This window comes from Chrysochloris asiatica, unplaced genomic scaffold (assembly GCF_000296735.1).
Source record: "Chrysochloris asiatica unplaced genomic scaffold, ChrAsi1.0 scaffold00105, whole genome shotgun sequence".
In the NCBI taxonomy this organism is placed as follows: Eukaryota; Metazoa; Chordata; class Mammalia; order Afrosoricida; family Chrysochloridae; genus Chrysochloris; species Chrysochloris asiatica.
In genome coordinates, this window is record NW_006408623.1 from 6,471,963 (window position 1) to 6,493,232 (window position 21,270).

Sequence of the window (21,270 nt, forward strand, 5' to 3'; positions counted from 1 at the left end):
GGGCTGAGGACTGTGGTGGTGGTGGGGTGCAGGTTTACAGGGTACATCCCTTGGTTGGGTGAGGATGCATGCACAGGATGATAACTATGCCAATGAAATGATGGATGATGGAATGAATGTAAAGCTGATGTTCTCCCATGTAGATTATCACACAACTCACAATAAAACATTAAAATTAAAAAAAAAAGTACTATGGACTGCCAAAAGAACCAACACATCTCTGTTGGAAACGAAAAAAAAGCAGCCAGAATGGGGATGGGAATACTTTGTCTCTCATACTTTGGACATGTTGTCAGAAGGGACCAGGTCATGGAAAATGATATTATGCTTGGAAACGTGGAGGGTCAATATGACGCAACAAGAGAAACCAAAGTTGAGTGCACCCTTTTTGAGGGTCACAGGGCTGACCTCTGGCTGGTGTCATTCCTAGGAAAAGTCTAGGTTGAAACAAAATCATTCTCTGGGACCTCAGCAGGTCATCTTACCCAGGGGGTTGTCAGATGAAAATGCTCCCAGTTTTGTCCATATGTAGTTTGGGGTTGGCCAAAGCAATGTCCTTAGATAATTGTCTTCTTATTGTCTTTCGGTAGACTAACATACAATTTCAATATCTCTCTGTGTATGTTAATTCCATAGTCCAGGATATAGGACCCATCTTGTTGATAATTTTATAAATGCTGAACACCCCCCAAAACCAAAAACCTATTGCCATGGAGTTGATTCTAGCTCATGCCAACACTCTATAAGGTTTCTGAACTATAAATCTTTAAGAAAGTGACAACTACATCTTTATCCTAAGGGGTGACTGGTGAGTTTGAACCCTGGACCATGCAGTTGGCAGTCCAACACCTAACCCACAGTGCCACTTTCTATTGAACACAGTGCTTGAGAAATGTCTGCATTGTTGTTCCAAAGGCCTGTTTGTCCTGTGGAACACCATTCAACAGCAGACTTGGTCATGTGACATCTGTTGGCCAATGAAGCATGAACAGAAGTTGTACTTTGACTTCACAACACATGTACTGCCAGGATTTCTTTTCCCCTTCCCCCACCAGACCAGAATCTCCACCAGACACGAACTGCATGTTGAACTGAGTTCTGTAGTGAAGGCTGATGGGGGAAGCTACAGTGGACCTATGATGCAGGTGACATGAAACCACATTGTTGTTGTAAACCACTGATATTTTGAAATTCTGGGCAATGTTGTCAATCTGGAAGAACTAACTTTCTAAATTCTTTGCTAGGATTTTCAGTTAAGACTGTCTCAGGAGATTTTCCTCACTCCTATTTCTTGCTACCAGGTGAAAGATGACTTGTAGTGTTTTTTTGGCATGATGACCCACTCCAGCTACCTCAGGCGAATATGAAAGGACGCAGTAATGCTTCACTTAGAATGCTAACTGGTAAAAAGGAAGGACTTTGGAAAGGCTTCTTTTCTTCTTGAGGATCACCCCTTGAACAGGTACTGACTGTTTACCAGCGTGATCTATGAGCAAGATCCCTGGGTGGTGTAAGTAGTTAGCCTTTGACTACTATAAGGAACCAGGTGACTCTGTAAGATAAGCATTGTGTTTTGAACCACCAGGTGAGCAGTCTGAGCCCAGCAGGCCCTCGCAGGAGAAATCTTCCAGCTCATTAACTCTATCTCCAACCATGTCTGTCCTCTTATTAGTGTTAGTGTTTTGGATTTGTTTTTTGTTGTTGAGTTGTGTTGGTAATCATATTTAATTTCCAAAATGCATTTTTTCTTGTAATTATAAAGTTTCTAATTGGTACATGTATGCATCCTCCAAAATAAGAATCATACAAATCCTCAGAAAAGAATTGTCATTTCTATTTTCTATGCTTGCATTTTCTTTTTTCATGAGGGTTAGTTACTGCCCCTATTTTAGTGTTCCTCGTGTTTGAAATTCTATTTATTCCTATAGATGGAGTCTAAATCTATTAGTATTGGAAACTAGAATACTGTTCTCTGTCTGAAAAGGGAATCTCCATTCCTGGTGCCATCATTGCCGATTTTGGCTTCTGTGTTTATGCAAAAGAAAATTCATCTTCATCTAGTTTAAGTAAGTACATTACTCTCTTGGTATGGGGGCTTCCATCCTGTTTAGGAGAGTCCTGCCGTGGTGCTGTCGGTTAATGCACTGGACTGCAAAGTTAATTTGAGCCATAAGGTCAGCGGTTCAAGCTCACCAGTTACTCTTCAGAAGCCCTATACAAGGTTGGTATGGATTGGAACAGACTTTGTGTCACTTAACAACATCCTTTTAAGCATCAGTCACCTGGAACACCTCACCACTGTCCCGTCCCCAAAGTTCTTTCCCTCTGTTGTTTTTTGCTGTTGTCATGTGCCTTCAAGATGGTTCTGACTCATAGCCACCCTGTATAGGGTTTCCAAGGAACAGCTGGTGAGCTTGAACTGCCAACCTTGCGGATCAAGGTTGTAGTCCAGCTTGTAGTCCAGCGCATTAACACACAGCATTACCCCAGGACTCCCACTAGAGGTGTCCAAAAGAAGCTTGGCCTGAAGTGTGGAACTCATGTCTCTATGAGGAATCTGAGGGTAGGGGACGTACAGCTGTTCCACACTGCGAACATAATTACTTAGTGAAGACCCACTGAACTAGGTCTCTGCCCTGCTGTCTCTCACTAGTGTGTGTGTGTGTGTGTGTGTGTGTGTTGTGGGGGTGGTTCTAGAATTCTCCAGGGAATGTATAGTTTTTAGGAGGTCCTTTCTTCATCTCCCCGAGGTTGTGCTTTCCTTCTCTCTGCTTCTGTCTTCTTCTTCATGTTTTATAGGCATTGCTCTGTGATTTCTTCTTCTCATGACACCCTTCATAGCGCTCCAACACTATATTTAATGTGTTCATACGCTTGTGCTTCTTGCATCATTGCAGTAGCCATGTGGTCGGAGGACAGTAAACGTATATTCTGAATAGATTGGAAAAGTTCCTCCTCTATGCTTAAAAAGCCCTCTACTCCACTCAAAGCATCATATTGACACGTTACAATTTTATTGATTAATTGAGAGCTAGTCTTCGTTCAATGAAGCTGGTCTTCGTTCAATGTCTACTGAAACTAAGTATAAACTGGCTAACCTGAGAACACTGTAGGTGAGCAAGAGTGTATGCTTTCAGGGTTGAGCATCGGAATTCAATGCTTGGTCAGTACACGTCGCTCCAAGTTTCTGGAGATAAGCTATAAACTGGGCTACTTGGTTTAAATCTGAATGTGCATGATTAGAAAATTTCAACAACATCTCAGGTAGAAATCAATTTTTATATCAGTCTAGATATGCACATTATGTAGTTTACTAAGTCAAATATTTCCCCTACTGCAATTAGTTAACTCAAGTGATCAGATGCTAGTGTTGGTCTAGTTAAAGTTCTACAGACAGCTTCTACCTTCTCTGTGGCTGTGTTCAAAACCAAACAGGAAATATCAAAAAAGTGCATCCCGAGAGCTCACAACGTGTCTGCCTTTTTGCCAGTCACACAAGTGCTGCTGTACCCAACATTTCCAACAACCCAAGGAGGCAAATTAGAGGGGACTTCAAAAAGTTTGTGAAAAAAATGGAATTTGAAGAGAATGGGTTTTCCCATGAACTTTTTGAAGTCCCCATGTACTATTGTGCCCTTTTACAGATAAGGACATGGAAGTTCATCTAATAGTTTAGGATAAAGGAATAATCCCTTTTTGCCTTGTGGCTAGATTCCAGAGGTAACCAATGTGAAGCAATCAAAACTTTTAGACAAATATTTTTGTTAAAAGACATTCATTTTCTACTACTTATAGGTGTTGGTGCTTCCCTACCCTCAGAATTTGGATCCCTTCTGGACCTAAAAAGGTTGTTTTCATCTGATGGACTGTCTTTACCCCCATTGTACAACTACTTTACATCACATGCCCCCATGCTGTGAGTAAGATAAGTCCTAGTGTAACGTTGTAGTTGTTAAGTGCTGTCGAATGGGTTCCAACTCATAGTGACCCTGTATAGGGTTTTCCAGGAGCTGATGGTGGGTGGACTTGAAGACTAGCCGTCAAGGTCTTGGTGAAAAACATACTGCAATTAACCACAAACCTCAGGCTGATTTGGCACAGAAGCAATATTTAACTTCACCTCTGCTCTGTTTGCAGGAGCTCTGGTGGCACTGTGGGTTAAGCATTGGGCTGCTAACCACAAGGTGGGTGGTTGGAACCCACCGGATGCTCTGCCTCAGAACCTCTCTGAATCAACTGGGATGTGCTCTAGTGTGACTGTGAGTTGGAATCCACTCGAGAGCAGCGGGTTTGGGTCCCTCTGTTTCATTCTTGCTGAGCTGAAGGTTCCTGATATCTTTCAGGAAGTGAGACTGAGCTTTTGGAAGATCCTCACGTTTCGCCAACACCGTTGTTGTTTTCATTAAACACCGACCCTCATTTCCCAGTGGCAAAACACCAATCACAGAAAGAACAACGAGTTTCACAGGTTCCACATTTGCTGTGAGCTCGGCGGGGCTCCTGCTCGCACATGCATAGCCACACAAGTATTGGCAGCGGGACCGCGGTGAACTTGTAGGTCCGCAGAGGACTTTCAGCGCAGCTGAGGTTGTGGGCTCCCACACTGTTCTCCAGCGGGACCCCAAGACTGCTATGTGGTGGGGAATCATGGAAGTCACTTCATAAAAGCGTTTGAGTCAAAAGAATGCAAATTCCATTTTGTTACTAAGGAGGGAGCAAAACACAAGAATAAGGGCAGAAGCAAAGTTAAAACAGACGTGATGATGAGGTCTGTGACTCAGTTTCTATGGAAGGATTTGGTCGACATAAAATATACACTTTTTTGCTCTTGATTCTACTTCTCTGGGATAAATAATGCAACTCATGCTTTCCTTTTTATTAATATTTGATCATCATGACTTTTTAAAATGTGTATGCCATATTGTTGAATAGATGTGAATAAACAAAATGAACTGAAAGTCATTTATGTAAACATAAAATAATTATGAATAAAAATATGGCAATCAAACCACAGCACGCTACTTTCTCAGATACTTTAAAAACAGATAAACAAAAAGAATGACAACAAAAATGAACCTTGCTCTTGTTGTTGTAATAGTGTCATTTAGTTGGTTCCAACTCCTAGTGACCCCTGTATAGGATTTCTAACGAACAGCTGGTGGATTTGAACTGCTGATTATTTTTAAACAGACCAGGGCTATAGAGTCAACACAGAACTTTTTTGTTTAATAAAAGTTTCCATAATGTTGTAGCAATAATTTTTTGACATACCCTTGTATAAGACAATTGATTTCTGATAAAGGCCAGCATTTGCAAAGTAAAATTCTACGCCAAGGACTTTACTATGAAAGGTAGAAAGCAATACAATTAGAAAACATCATAGAAAAATATCTGTTGAGCTTAGGGGTAGAGAAAGATTTCTTAAACATCATACAAAAGCATCTATAAAAGAATGAATCAAAGTATTTGAGTATCTTGACAATAAGCATATCTTTTCTTCAATCAGCACCCTTAAGGGCAGGATCAGAACGGACACCCAGTGGGTGAAGACATTTGCAATTCACGCATTTAAAAAATGGCTCCAACTGTAGTATATAAAGAATCCCAACAAAATTATATGAAAAACACAGACAACCCACTCTAAAAGGGGCAACATACATGAACAGCACCTCACAAAGAAGGGACCCCATAGAAATAATAAACACACACAAACTGCGTGCATAACCATCATAAGGGAATGCAAACTAGTATCATAGTGAAATGTTATGTCCAACTAACCTGAATAGCTGGAAATACATATACATATATATATTTAGCAATAAATAAATATACATATATAGCGATCAATCAGCACTACGTGACGGTGAGGATTGGGTATGATGGAAATTTTTGCACCCTACTGGTGGGTATGCCAGTTATTTTGACACAATGGAAAGCAGTTTGGCATCTAGCCAAATAGTTAAGCACTTGTTTTTGTCATCGAGTTGGTTGCAACTCATAGCAACCCTAGTTTCCAAGGAGCGACTAGTGAGTTTGAACTGCCTACCTTGTGGTTCAAATCGGCCTTGTGGTCCAGCGCTTATCTGCCACACCAGGACTCCAGTTAAGCGATTCAAACTCACCCAAGAACTCCTCAGAAGAAAGGTCTGGCAATCCGGTCCCCTTAGATTACAGCCGAGCAAACCCTAGGAGACAGTTCTACATTGTCACTTGGGCTCATTATTATAAGTTAAAATTGAATCAAAGCAATCTAATAACAGCTGCAGCAGCAATTTGGGAAAAACAACAACAACAAAAAAAAAAAAACAGAGTAAAAACAAATATTAAAAATAGCTATATGTTCATGTGCAATATTACAATATTACAGTTTCCTGGTGGATCCTTAGAGAGCTAAAAATAAAGCTATGCAAGCAAGCCTGTGATTATGCCAACATTCAGGGAAATGGCTTCCTTAGGGGGGCAGTGTTGGCATTGTTATTGCTGTTGTTGTTAAGTGCTATGGAGTCTCTTCTGACTGACTGATAGGGTCCCTGTATAGGGTTTTGAGGATTGGCTGATGGATTTGAACAACCAACCACATGGTGTACAGCCCAGTGCTTATGCTATAGCACCATACAACATGTTGAGATTATAGGGATTTTCAAGGGGCCTCTGGGAGACTCAATATTCCGTTTTTTGACCTGAATGGCTGTTACATGAATGATCATTTTAAAATAATTTGTTAATCTCTGCATTTATGTTTTATGAACTTCTTAATATGTGTGCTATGGTTTTTATTTTGTTAGGTATCATTGAATCACTATCAACTCACAGAGACCTTAGGCACAATGGGATGAAATACTGCCCGGTCTGACACCAATCTCACACTTTGCTGCTATGCTTGAGAACATTGCTGCTGCTTCTATGCTAATCCATCTCTTTTTCACTGACCCTGTAAACTATCAAACATGATGTCCTTTTCCAGGGACTGGTCCCTCATTATAATATGCCTGAGTATGAGAGACAAAGTCTGGCCATCCTGGATTCTAAGGAGCATTCTGACTATCCTTCTTCCAACACAGATCTGTTTATTCTTCTGGCAGTCCATGGTACTTTTAATATTCTCCTTCAACACCAAAACTCATACGTATAAATTCTTCTAGGGTTTTCCTTATTCATCATTCAACTTTCACAAGCATATGAGGCTATGGTTTTGGTCAGGTGCACATACATCTTTACTCTTGAACCTTAAAACAGGTCTTTTGCAGCAGATCTGAATAATGAAATATGTCTTTTGAGTTCTTGACTGCTGATTTAATCAGTGTTGATGGTTGATCCAAGCAAAATGAAGTCGTTCACGACTTCCATCATTTCTGCATTTATCTTGATGCTATTTATTGGTCCATTTGTGAGGATTGTTGTTGTTGTTGGTGGTGACCCAATGGAATGCTGAAATCATCAGACAATATCATTACTATCACATGCAAGTAAAATATTGCTAAAGATAATTCAAAAACAGCTGTAGCAGTACATTGACAGGGAGTTGCAAGAGGTTCAGGCTGAATTCAAATGGGGATTTGGAACAAGCGATGTCATTGCTGCCATAAGATGCATATTGGCTGAAAGCAGAGAATGCCAGAAATATGCTTACATGTGCTTTATTGACTACACAAAGACTTTTGATTGGGTGGATCATGACAAGCTATGGACAACATTTCAGAGTATCAGTATTCCAGAACACTAAATTGTGCTCATGAGGAACCTGTGCATAGACAAAGAGGTAGTTGTTCGAACAGAACAAGGGAACACTGAATGGTTTAAAATTAGGAAAGGTGTGTGTCAGGATTGTATCCTTTCACTATATTTATTCAATCTGTATGCTAAGCACATAATATGAGAAGCTAGATTATATGAAGAAGAACATAGCATCAGGATTGGAGGAAGGCTCATTATCAATCTTCAACATGCAGATGATACAATCTTAATTGTTGAAATCAAAGAGTATTTAAAATACTCACTGATGAAGAGAAAAGATCACAGTCTCCCTTATGGATTGTCCATCAATATAAAGAAAATGTGTACTATATTTTATAATAAAAAAATGTTTTCAGGAAAGATTACATTGATCAAAACCAGAATGAGGAGTAAGTGCATGCCATCCGGAACATTCATGTGCACCCTAAGTCTGGAAGCAGAAAAGCAGAGTCCAGGAACAGACAGCCCTGCCCATCAGGCATAGACGCCCATTGGAAAACCTGGTGGATTTGAACTGCCAACCTTGTGGTTAGAATCCCAGTGCTTAACTCATTACAACACCAGCGCTTCCTATGATACCTGACTAGATATTCATTTTCAGCTTTTCCAGCTTGAAGTAGTCCATGCTTCTTAGATTCTGTGCTGTTCTACAACTCATTAAGAGAGCATGTATCCCAGGGAAAGCAAGTCTTGAGGAAAGACTAGAGAGGGGAGATATGCAGACTTGTCCAGACAGCTTGGGATTCAGACTCGGGAAGGGCTCTGAACAGACTATGAGGCAAACATGAGGGGAAAAGGAGACCTCACGACAACAAGGAAGCCTCCACTGAGGTTCAGAATCTCCTGGTTGGAAACCTGGCCCTCCTCCATGTTTAAGTACCCAGCCCTAGTCATGCTCTTGCTACGTCCTCTCCTGAAGAAAGAAGTAGAGGATGAAAGGAGAGAACTTCAAACACTGATCAGAAGAGGTGGTGGCCCATCCATGGCAAGGCAACATGCATATCCCAATTTGCTATGTGGCTGAATTACTAATTTGAAATGAGATGATGTGAAGGTTTGAGCCAGGCAACTTATGCGTGGCAAGAAGGCTGTGAGAGGAAAAGGAGATTGCTTGGCAAAGGGTAACTCTTGCTCATGAAGGAATGGAGGTCCCTCTTCTCTTGTCCGCAAAACCAAAGAATCATGACCTTTTCCTGGAAGCTCTTTCCATTTCCCAAATGCTAAAAATCAGAGACATTACATTTGATTTGCCAGGCACCCACTCATCTTCATTTCAGGGAAGATTTTGCATCACATGAGATGCCTACCTCAGACTTAGAGAATTAGAAGAAGATGGAGGATAGGGACACTTTTCAGGGAAATAAAGCTTTCAGCCCCATCACTCACCCCAAAGAAATGGAGTGATTTTTTACCACATCATAATTTTTACTATTCTAGAGGTAAATTAGGGAAAATTAATTTTATTAGTAAAATTTACTAGAGTAATATGACTGAAAACTCCACATAAAATGCTAGCATTAAATATTAAAATATATTAATACAATGCTAGATTATTAAAGCCTAGTGTTTAAACAGGATGCATTCATTGGGGAAATTGCATAGTGTTGGCACTAATGAGAACATGGAAGAAGACAGTGACCTTTACAATGTGGAATGATGATGGCTGCACAGAAGGAAGACAAGAGTCCACCAGTGACGTCTGCAGGACACAGAAGGCTTCCCTGCAGGTGCAAGATTCTTGAGCGGTGGCAGAGAGAAGGTTCTTTTGAACACCATCACCACCCTCAGTTTCCAGAGCCAGAGTAGGGAGGGACAGTGGCATCAGAACATGAGCACATTGGTCTTGGGAGAAGAGCTTCCAGAGACATAAATGAGGTAGGATGCAAACACAAAGCAGACCACAGCCTTCCCTGGAGGAAGCAGGTTGATCTAATATCCTGACCATTCTCTCTCCACCTTCAGAGTTTCTATGGATGCCTTCTCTTGGCCACATTCACACGGAAGCTGGGGAGTAAGGAGGGCCAGGGTGTCTGATGGTTCACCCAAGATGTCAGTCTCCCAGCTCACACAGGAGAGGAGTGGGGCAGGGTAAGGAGGAAATGGGAACCCAGCCTGGAATCCTACCACCTTCCCTGCAGCAATCACCTTTCCTTTCACTAAGGCTATGTCCTTGTGAGGGATGTATAGCCGGCTAACTGAATGGACAGATGGATGAATAGATGGATAGAGAGAGGGGAAGGATGAATAGATGGAGGAAGGAATGGAGAGAGGATGGATGAATGGATGGAGGCGAAGTGGATGGAGAGATGGGTGGATGAATGAATAGTTGGATGTATGGATGAATGGATGGAGGGAGGGCAGGTAGCTGTATGATTGATGATTGAAGGTATCGATGAATGGATGGAGGAGGAGTTGATGGAGAGATAGGTGGATGAATGAATAGCTGGATGTATGGATGAATAGATGGGTGGAGGAAGGAAAGAGGGAAGGAAGGAAGGACAGAAGGATAGCCGGCTGGCTGGCTGCTCTGCCCAGGTAGTGATGGTTCTGTAAATATTGGTCAACCAGGGATTAATCATACATAACATTTTCTCTACCATTAAAATGGGGTGTGGCTAAGATTCCTGTCTATCTTCTATTCTTTTTTCTTGGCATATGTAAGTATATCCTTCTTCAAGAAATGTCCCCTAGGATGAAAAAATCTTGCAAATGTCATCTTACCTATGTTATTGCATTGCCAAGGAGTCCATCTTGAAAAACGCATTCCCTGAGTCCTCACATTTTATTGCAACATAATCAATTTATAGCATTTTTTCACCAGAAACATGCTCATAATATAAAGTGAGATATACATCGATGGGTTTTTTGCAGTTGAATTCAGCAGTATTTGAACTTTATTTATTGAATCCTTAGAAAACCAAAGGAAAAACTTTTGAACCAAAACAAGCAGTTGTCTGTGAATTCAAAATGTATTAGATATAAAAACTTGCCAGAATTTAAAAAATAAGCCTATGTTTTTACTTTTTTAAAAAAAAATAGGTTTATTTTTAAGTACATCCTTAAAACTATGCATATACTTTTAAAAGTATATTAAAATGATATATAGCGATTGAACAAATATTGAAAATGGAATTCTAAATATCTATTTTTGAGTTTTAATAGTAAAATAATCACACCTATTTAAGGTTATGTTGTTCAGAAACAATGTTTTCTGGGTTAAATACCACAGTGAGTTTTTAATACATTTGCCCTTGGTACACACAAATGATAATGCATGTTTTAATGCTGCCAGCCAACATTTATGGCAGATGTGAAAAATTGTATTTAAATGAGAAATGTTAAAATTAATATTTATTGACTCCGTGTTTCATTATCATTAGAAATTAGTTTGTTCTTGGGTAAATAGTTTATAGCAAGATATAAATATGTTCCTTTGACCTATTAACTGGACCAATATATTATGGAGTTATTGGCAGTTGCAGTAAAATTTACTAACAGCTATTAAACCTTTTAACATACTTGATATGCCTCTGTCCCTGCAACACCCAGGAATTAGGTGGTTTTATTATTTTTTTTAGGATAATCTGCTGCTGATATTAAATTCTTCCAAGATTTTAATACATTGTCTGAGTTTATGGATCATAAAATAAACCTAGAACTTACAAAATTTACATGACGTTACTGTTTTTTATTAAAAAAAAAGGGGGGGGCATGTAAATTTTAGTACACTAAGAATGATGATATAAACCTCTAAAATGCATTAAAAAGTTCCACCAACTGCATGAGAGTAGTTAAGAGTTTCTTTTAACATACAGAGCCCGTGGGGCTGGCACGTGGACCAGGAAACATGGAGGTATGGAGCAAGGTTCACTCCCAAGAGTAAGATAACTAGAGGCCACCACATCCTGGCTCAGAGGGTCATCAGACACACCCGAGAGTTTAGAATAGTTCATGCTCAGATTCATTCTCAGATCACTCTTCTCCAAGGCAGGCCCCTGACAGAGGTGAGAGGGTGAGAGTGTTCTGTTAGATCCGTGTTCTCAAAGCAGAGAACCAGACGGGGGGTGTCATGGATTGAATCATGTTCCCCCCAAAAGTTGTGTTGAAGGCCTAAACCCTGTCAATTTGAAAGTGACGGGGGATTTCTGCACAGATGTTATTAGTTAATGACATCAGACTACAGCTGGGTAAGTCCCAGCCTGATAGGACTGGATCTGACACAAGAGGAAGAATAGATAGAAAACCAGTCATGCACAGTGGGAAGGTGGGCAGCCTGTGAAGACACATCTACAAGCAAAGAAACATCAGATTATCACAGTCTCCAGAACCTAAGACAGGCTTCTAGAATAGTTAGTCTTTCTGAACGACCAGAGGAATCAACCTGGCTGAGACCCTGCTATAGACTTCCAGGTTCTAGATAGGTGAGATCATATATCTCTATCATTTTAAACCACTCAAATTATGATGATTTGTTATGGCAGTCACAGGAAATTAATACACACTCCTATACAGGGATATAGAGATGGATAGATCAATACTTTGATTGATTGATTGATATTGTCATTGCCATTGTTCTTAAGTGCCATCGAGTCAGTGCTGACTCATAGCCTCCCTGTATAGCGTTTCCAAGGAGCGGCTGGTGGACTTGAACTGGCAAATTTGCAGTTAACCATCCAGTACTTACACTGCAGGACCATCAAGCCAGCTCTGCCTCATAGGGACCCTATGAACAACAAAACAAACCAATGCCAGGTCCCTGCGCTATCCTCACAATTGTTAGATTTGTGCAAACTATTATAGCCAAGGTGTGAATCCATCTCATTTAGGATCTTCCTCTTCTTTGTTGACCTGCTATTTTACCAAGCATGGTGCCCTTTAACAGAGACTGGTCCCTCCTGATAACATGTCCAAAGACTTGAGAGGACATCTCACCATTCTCATTTCCTAGGAACTTTCTGGATGTACTTATGCTAAGACAGATTTGTTTGTTCTTTGGCCAGCCCACGGTACTTTCAATATTCTTTACCAACAACATAATTCAAATACATGAATTCTTCTACAGTCTTCCTTATTCACTGCTCAGCTTTCACATGCATACAAGGTGCTTGAAAACGCCATGTCTCAGGTTGTTGTTGTTGTTAAGTGCTGTTGAGTGTGTTGTGACTCATGCTATTGTTGTTATTGTTGTTGTTAGTGCCATTGAGTTGTTACCGACCCATAGCGACCTTATGCACAGCAGAATTGCTATTTTAGGTACCATAAAGTCAGTACCGACTCATAGCGACCCTGTGCACAACAGAATGAAACACTGCCTTGTCCTGGGCCAACCTCACAATCATTGGCTTGAGCCCATTGATGCTGCCACTGTGCCAAGCCATCTCACTAGGGTTCTTCCTCTTTTTCTCTGACCCTCAACTTTACCAAACATGATATCATTCTCCAGTGACAGGTCCCTCCTGACAATATATCCAAAGTATGAAGGATGAAATCTGGCCATCCTGGCTTCAAGGAGCACTCTGGCTGTATTTCTTCCAACACAGATCTGTTGTTTCTTTTGGCAGCCCATGGCACTTTCAACATTCGTTTGTCAGTTTGTCGTGCTGTGGTGGCTTGTGAGTTGCTGTGATTCTGGATGCTATGCCATGGGTATTTTAAATACCAGCAGGGTCACTCATGGTGGACAGGTTTCAAATGAGCTTCCAGACAAAGATAGACTAGGAAGAAGGAGTGACGTACTACTTCCAAATATTTAGTCACTGAAAACCTTATGAATAGCAGAGACAGTCTGAATAAGTATAGTGAAAGGATACAACGCTGACACACATCTTTCCTCATTTTAAAACACACACTACTCCCTTGTTCTGTTTGAACAACTGCCTCTTAGTGTATTTATAAGCTGCACACGAGCACAATTAAGTGTTCTGGAATTCCCGTTCTTATAATGCTGCCCACTTGTGACCTACACAGTTGACAAAACACAAGTAGACATCTTTCTAGCATTCTTTGCTTTCAGCCAAGATTCACCTTGACATCAGCAATGATATCTGTTGTTCCGCATCCTCTTCTGAATCCAGCTTGAATTTCTGGCAGCTCCCTGTTGATATGCTTGGGCTATTTTTTTTTTTTTTTCCAGAAAAAAAACAACAACTTGCATGTGATATTAATGATATTGTTCAATAGTTTTCAGAATCTGTTGGGTCACCTCTTTTTAGAATGGTTGGTTGGACAGGGAGCTGTCTTCCAAGTTTCTTGGCATAGATGAGTAAATACCATCAGTGCTACATCAGTTAGCTGACACATTTCAGTTTGTAGTCTGTCAGTTCCTGGAGCTGTGGTTTTTGAGAATGCCTTTAATGCAACTTGGACTTCTTCTTTCAGTGACGTTAGTTCTTGGTCATGTGATACTTCCTGAAATGGCTGAACATGGACCAGTTCTTTTTGGTACAGTGACTCTATGAATTCCTTCCTTCTTGTGTTTATACTAACAGCATTATTCAATAGTTTGCCCATAGAAACTTTCAATATTACAAGTTAAGGCTTGAATGTTTTCTTAAGCTCTTTTGGCTTGAGACATGCTGATTATATTCTCCCTTTGGGTTTTCTAACTCCAGGTCTTTGCACATGTCATTATAATACTTGACTTTGTCTTCTTGAACTGTCTTTTGAAATATTCTGTCTGCTCTTTTACTTACTCATTTCTTCTATACCCTTTAACATGTTTATCTTCAATACCAAGTTTCAGTGTCTCTTCTGGTATACCCTTTGGTATGTGTGTCAATTGAATGATAGTTTAGATGGGAGTACATCAGTTTTACACTCATTGTTTCGTTGCAATGTATACAATCATGTCCTTGCCTCATCATTCAACAGTGTTAGCTTCTAGTCTCTATTCCCTCTACATTTTTGTTGTTGTTGTATTTTTGGGGGGAAGGAGGAATGTACACACAATAATTTAAACAACCAATGGGCACATTCTGTAAGCCTGCCACCTGGCCACCAGCACTCAGTCTTTCTCTTTCCAGGAGTCAAGAGTCCTCAGCTGCTCTCTCTCTCCATGTCCTCCCTTTTGCCTCCATTTCTGGTGTCGCTGCTTCTCTGGATACAGTCCCACATTCCACTCATGCTTTTCTCCTTTGTGGTCCTACTACAGTCCTCTGTTCCTGGACTGTAAGATTAACTACTCCCCCTTTTTGTTACAAAACTTCTATCTTTACAGTTGTGGTCGCAATTAGTCATGATAACAATTACTCACTATTAAGTCATAAGGATCTTATCCTCATCTCTTTTCACCAGACCCATCTAGACAAGATGACAACTATTCAGTGTCAACTCTACCTTGCCCTGCACACTCTTAGACTAAACTCCCTCTTGAAAACTTGTAAGTCAGTCACTTTGTGCCTTTATGGCCCCCTCATTTTAAGTAGCCAATGTCTATGTTGCCGGTCCCTATTACCCTGTATACAGAGGGGATAGGATTGACACGTGATGTGAAGACTCCTTCCCTCTCTGTTGGCATTTTAAGCTATTACATCCATAAGTATAGGTCAAGTTCATCAAATTGTATCAATTTACACTTGTTTCCTTTATCAAAAAATGTTAGCTTGTTTGTTCGTTTTATCTTCCTCTGGTCGAATTCTGATCATCAAAAAATTGATATTATGTGCAAGTTTGAGTGTTCTTGTTCATCTTCCCTCACTTCATATCAGCTGGATGCTTCACTATCAGCTCTAACCTTCTGTGGCTATGTCCTTGTCCATGGGCACTTCAGACCAACCAGCACTTCCTCTCATCTCTAGGTCCACAGGAGTCTGTGGAACATGGTTGAACTCAGCCTATATCTCCATTGCTGCTTTCCCCCTCTCTTCCATTCACCAGTAAACCATCATGGGTCACCAGAAAGATTACATGCCTGCTCATGTGTTCCCCTTTGAGTTTCAGTTTTAGAGGGGTGTTTGTCCTGAAGGGACTTGATTGCTTGCCTTTATGGCTCCCTGACAAATAACTTGCTTGTTCTTGGAGCAGCCAGTCAGGCTGACATTTTTGTTTTGGATTTTTCCTGCTGATTTTTCTTTCAAGAAGTATCTTCTGTGGCTGTAGATGTTCCAGGCTGGTCTGCTTGTCCTTTCAAGTGGGACTGTCCCCCACCTCAGAAGGTCCTGGATAGGGTTCAGAATTCCACCTAAGGTCCTATACGGTACAAAGGCTCTGCAGTAAGCCTATTTCACTGGGTAAGTTCTAGAACCCCTTTTAGGTATTCCAATCAGTTATAGACTGAATTCCACCTAAGGTCCTATACAGTACAAAGGCTCTGCACTAAGCCTATTTCACTGGGTAAGTTCTAGAACCCCTTTTAGGTATTCCAATCAGTAATAGACTGAAGACGGGATTACAATCTTTCTGTAATCATGTTTCTGGATATTTCTTTCTATTCCACTCAAGTGTCCATTTTTCAATAGTAGGCAAGGGAAACCAATATTCATAAGACAATCAAGCATCTTAACATTGTTTCTTCTCTTCAAACTGTGCCTCGATCTTTGCATCACAGAGCCCTGTTGTCCCAAGGTTAAGCATACATCACTATTTACCTCTGTCCCATTTAGCCCACACAAACCTGCCTATCTACCTTCTTCTTCCACCCTTCTCCCCATTCTTGTGTATTGCCCTCCCCGACATCAGAAGTATGATGTGTCTGCCCCCTCCCCAGTGCTCTACCACCTCCTCCCTCTACCTCCCCCGGTAAGCAACATTTTTAAAATTATTTTTCCTTTTAACATGGGTATCTTTTCTTAAGCTTTTACAATAATGGTCTTTTACAGTATTTGTCCTTTTGTGACTCACTAATTTCACTCACCATAATATTCTCAACCTTCATCCATGTTATACAGTGGCTTACAGCTTCCTTGTTATTCTTCAAGGTAGCATAATATTCCATTGTGTGTATGTACCAAATTTTGTTTATCCATTCTTCCAATGATGGCCACGTAGGCTGTCTCCATCTTTTTGCTAGTGTAAATAGTGCTGCTATGAACATTGGTGTGCATATATCTACTCATGCTATGGCTCATATTTCTTGTGGGTAAATACCAAGTAGAGGAATTGCTGGATCATGAGGTATTTCTATTTTGAACTTTCTGAGGAAAGCGGCCCACTGTTTTCGAGAGTGGTTGGACCATTTTGCAGTCCCACCAGCAATGTAGGAGTGTCCCAGTCTCTCCACATCCCTGCCAGCATTTATTGTCCTCTGCTTTTTTGAACTTCACTGTTATTTGTTGGTGTGAGATGATATCTCATTGTTGCTTGGATTTGCTTCTCTCTAATTGGGCTGCTAACCTCAGGGTCAGCAGTCGAAACTACTAGCAGTTCCTTAGGAGAAAGATAAGACTTTCTGTTCCTGTAAAGATTTACAGCCTCGGAAACCCTATGCAGGGTTGCTATGGGTCAGAATCGACTCCAAGGCACATAACCACCACCACCACCAATGGCTAATGTAAGGAGCTCTGGTAGCATAGTGGTTACGAATTAAGCTGGTAACCTCAAGGACAGGCGCTGTGGGTTAATGTGCCAGACTGCAAAGCCATTTGAACTGCAAGGTCGGCAGTTCAAGCTCACCAGCTGTTCCTCGGAAACCCTATATAGGGTGTCTATGGGTCAGAACCGACTCGACAGCACTTTACAACAACAACAAATGACTAATGTGGAGTCCTGGTGTGGCACTGTGGATTAATGTGCCAGACTGAAAAGCAATTTGAGCTACAAGGTTCGCAGTTCAAGGTCACCAGCTACTCCTCAGAAACCCTATACAGGGGCGCTATGGGTCAGCGTCGACTCAACGGCAACCACAACAAATGCCTAATAATCATGAACATTTTTCATATGTTTGTTGGCTTCATGTGTTCATATCTCTTTCTTGGTGAAGTGTCTATTCATATCCTGTGCCCATTTTTTAATTGGGGTATTTGTCTTTTTCTTGTAAAGGTGCTTTAGTTTCCTACAGATTTTAGAAATGAGTCCCCCTGACAAACACTTTTGTGTCTTCTTTACGTCCCATATTTTTAATGGCCTTTTGCTTTCTTCAGGTTTGATGTTCTTGATGTCATCCCACAATGTCTCTGGCCTTCTGTTATCAGTGTCGGATGCAGGAAATCTGTTCTTGAAATGGTCTTTAAATCTAATAAAGTAATATACTCAAAGTTGTATTTTGGCTTTCATGGACTTGTTTTCATTTTCTTCAACTTCAGCTTAAACTTACATGTGAGAAACTGTTCGTCTTTTCCACAGTCGGCTCCTGGCCTTGGCTTGGCTGATGCTATTAAGCTTCACCATAGTGCCTGCACCCTTGGATGTAGTCAGTTTGATTCATTGATATACTGTCTAGCAGCATCCACATGTGGAGTTGCTGTTTATGTTGTTGAAAAAGGCACTTGCAAGGAAGACGTCACTGATCTTGCAAAATTCTATCATGTGACCTCCAGCACTATTTCTATTACCCAGATCACATTTTCCAACTTCTGATCTCTCCTTTCTGTTTCCAACGTTTACATTTAAAGTACCCTTAGTAGTGGACTTGCTATGTATTTTCCCTAGTCTGCTCTTAGTCTGGAAACTGAAATGTTTCCACTATGGATTATCCTGCTGGTAATTAAAACAGCTGTGATGTAGTTGCGAGCATCACAGGAACATGCAAGCCATCACATAACGACAAACTGACAGACGTATAGGGAGCAAGATGGAAAGATAGATAGATAGATAGATAGATAGATAGATAGATAGATAGATCTCTCTGTGTGTCTATGTGTTTATGCTTTTTTTAAAGCTTTGTTCCAGGGTCAGTGAGAACACACAACAACAAGGGTTGGTAGAGAAGGTAAGATTCATGTTGGATCCTCCTTTTCCCCATTCAGCAGAGGAAACAGTAGAAACCAAGGGGAAGAGGTGTGGGAAAGACAGTCACTGAGGCTAATGACACTGTGGTGAAGACTAAGGTGAAGAATGCTGAACCCAGGGAGCACTCCTCCCTCCTTCTCTGTTCCAGGGCCCCAGAGGCTACCTAGCCAGAGCCATCCATTGGCTGACTGCCTGGGAATCTCAGGACAGATTTCCTGGAGGTAGGGGAACTTGGTTCCTGGATATTGATCCATGGTCTCCACTTTCCTGGTCTTTGTCCTCCCTGACAATAATTTTGGCTAAAGATTTATCTCTCTGATATTTTTAGTACAAAAAATATAAAACTACTTAGATTTAGGTTATGAACTTCCTCAAACATTCTTGACCTTTTTGTCTTTTTTGTTTCCCCCCTTTGGCTACCAATTGTGGCTCCAGAAAATACATTTTGGCTTTGGTACATTGAAAACCAATTCAGGAATCAGAATATCTTTGTTGACTAGTCCGAGTCCTGGGAGTTTGCAAAACTATAGGTGTCAGTAAAGGACACCAGGAAATAGCTTGTCCTCTTACGAGGAAGATCAAGAGCCATGTCTTCAATCTCGCTGGACATCAGAAGAGGTTTTTTTGGATAAGAGCACGTGTGAATATTGATTTATTGAGATAAGAACGACTAACACCTTTTTGCTGAAAGCAATCCAGCTCACTCCACACTGAGGTTGACTTTCTCAGTATTGGATTTAGATCTCCAATTATGAATGCATCCAACGTCAGCAATTTTCTACTCAACAAAACCCTGACTCTCAAAAATAATACACTGGGGATCGGTCAGAGTCCCAGCAGGACAGATGGTGCACTCACATTCAAGTGGCTCTAGGACAGTTTATTTACCAGGGGTCTCACTATGAAGACATGTGTGGGACAGAATTCCACAGGGCTGGTATGAGAACCTGGATTGAGCCTCATGCAGCTATTACCATGCTGAAGCCCAGAGGGACAAACAGGCGAACTGGGGTGACTGGAAGGGGATGGGAGAGTAGGGCAGGTAGACTGTGCTTTCAGGGAAGCACTGAGTGAGTTTCACAGGGAGAGTAAAGACCCAGACTCCTCTTGTCACCACCCTTTCATCTCTTGCTGGGAACAAAGTTGGCTGAACTATGGATTGGACATCTCTCCAAAATGTTGTCTCCCTGCTTAAAGCCAAGCAGTAGGAGACAAAAATCATGACAAGAGAAAGGTGAAAACAAAGGTTAACATAGACAGTTGACCACAATATTCAGAACTGAGCCTCAGAGGGACCAAAGCAAAAACAATAATTGACATGCCCTAGTCCTGAAAACAGGAGCTCTGGTGGCCTGCCAATTTAAGCACTGTGCTGCTAACCAAAAGGTCAATGGTTCAAACCCACCAACCACTCCTAGAGAGAAAGATGAGATGGTCTGGTTGTGTAAAGATGTCGTAGAGCCTTGGAAGCCCTATGGGGCAGTTCCATTCCGCCCTGCAGGATCACTTTGAGTCAGATTCAACTTGACAACAGCAGGTTGTTGTTGTTGTTGTTGTTGTTTTTACCTGGAAATATTAGAATTATTTTGTTTTCTCATGAAGAGATTTTAAAAGAGGACATCAAACAAAAGAGTTGTAGATGTAAGTAAAGACAGGGCACAATGAATCCAGAGTGGTATTCTCATGGCTGTGTCTCATGGTTAGAAGGCTGAAAATAACTGATTAAAATCAAGAAGTACGACTTTTCCTTAGGCTCACTGGATCCTCAAGTAGAATTGGCTCTGAGGACAAGCTAGCCTACCACATCCCTGCTGTCTTCCACAGGCAGCGCTGTTTCACTCGGCTCTGCATGGGTTTGGCTCAGAGGCAATGCAGACGTTTCACCTTGGTGACGTTTGTTGTACTACTCTTCTGTGCCTTGGTGAGGATTCACGCATGCCCATGTTCATAGACAACCAGATAAAAATAAACGGTGGAATGGGTGATCTAGAATGAAATCTAAATAACGTGACATTATCACCAACTACTGTCACTGGTGTGGTGTTGAAGGATAAGCACTGGACTGTTAACCACAAGGTCAATTGTTCAAACACACCAGCCGCTTTTCAGAAACCCTATGAGGTTGCTATGTGTCAGAACTGACTTGATGGCAATGAAGAACTTTCACTAGGAGGAGGTGGTCTGCAGCCATTCTGAACTCTGATCAGAGTCTCGCTGCATTTCTTTGGTAGCTCTTTCTCTGGGTGCCAGTTAGTGCAAATGTGCTGGAGACTTCATCACATTGGAACCTTTCTCCAGTCTCTAAGTTATGATAATGCCAAATAGTATTCTTGAAAAATTGTCAGCATAGCCTCCAACCCAGACAACTTACATCCTAACCCATCATTATTAAATTTATCAACATACATAGATGGATGGCTGGCATGGCCCACTTTGCTTGGTACTCTAAAGTTTGCAACATATCAAAAGTACTCTCTTGCTTCTGGACTGTAAGATTAACCACTCGCCTTTTTTTTTTTGTTACAAAACTTCTACCTTTACAATTGTGACAGTCATGGAGGACCCTGGGACCATCAAGAAAGGAACGCACAAGCAGAGTGCGGGACCTTATCCAGAGAAGCAGCAGCACCAGAGATGGAGGCAGAGATGGGG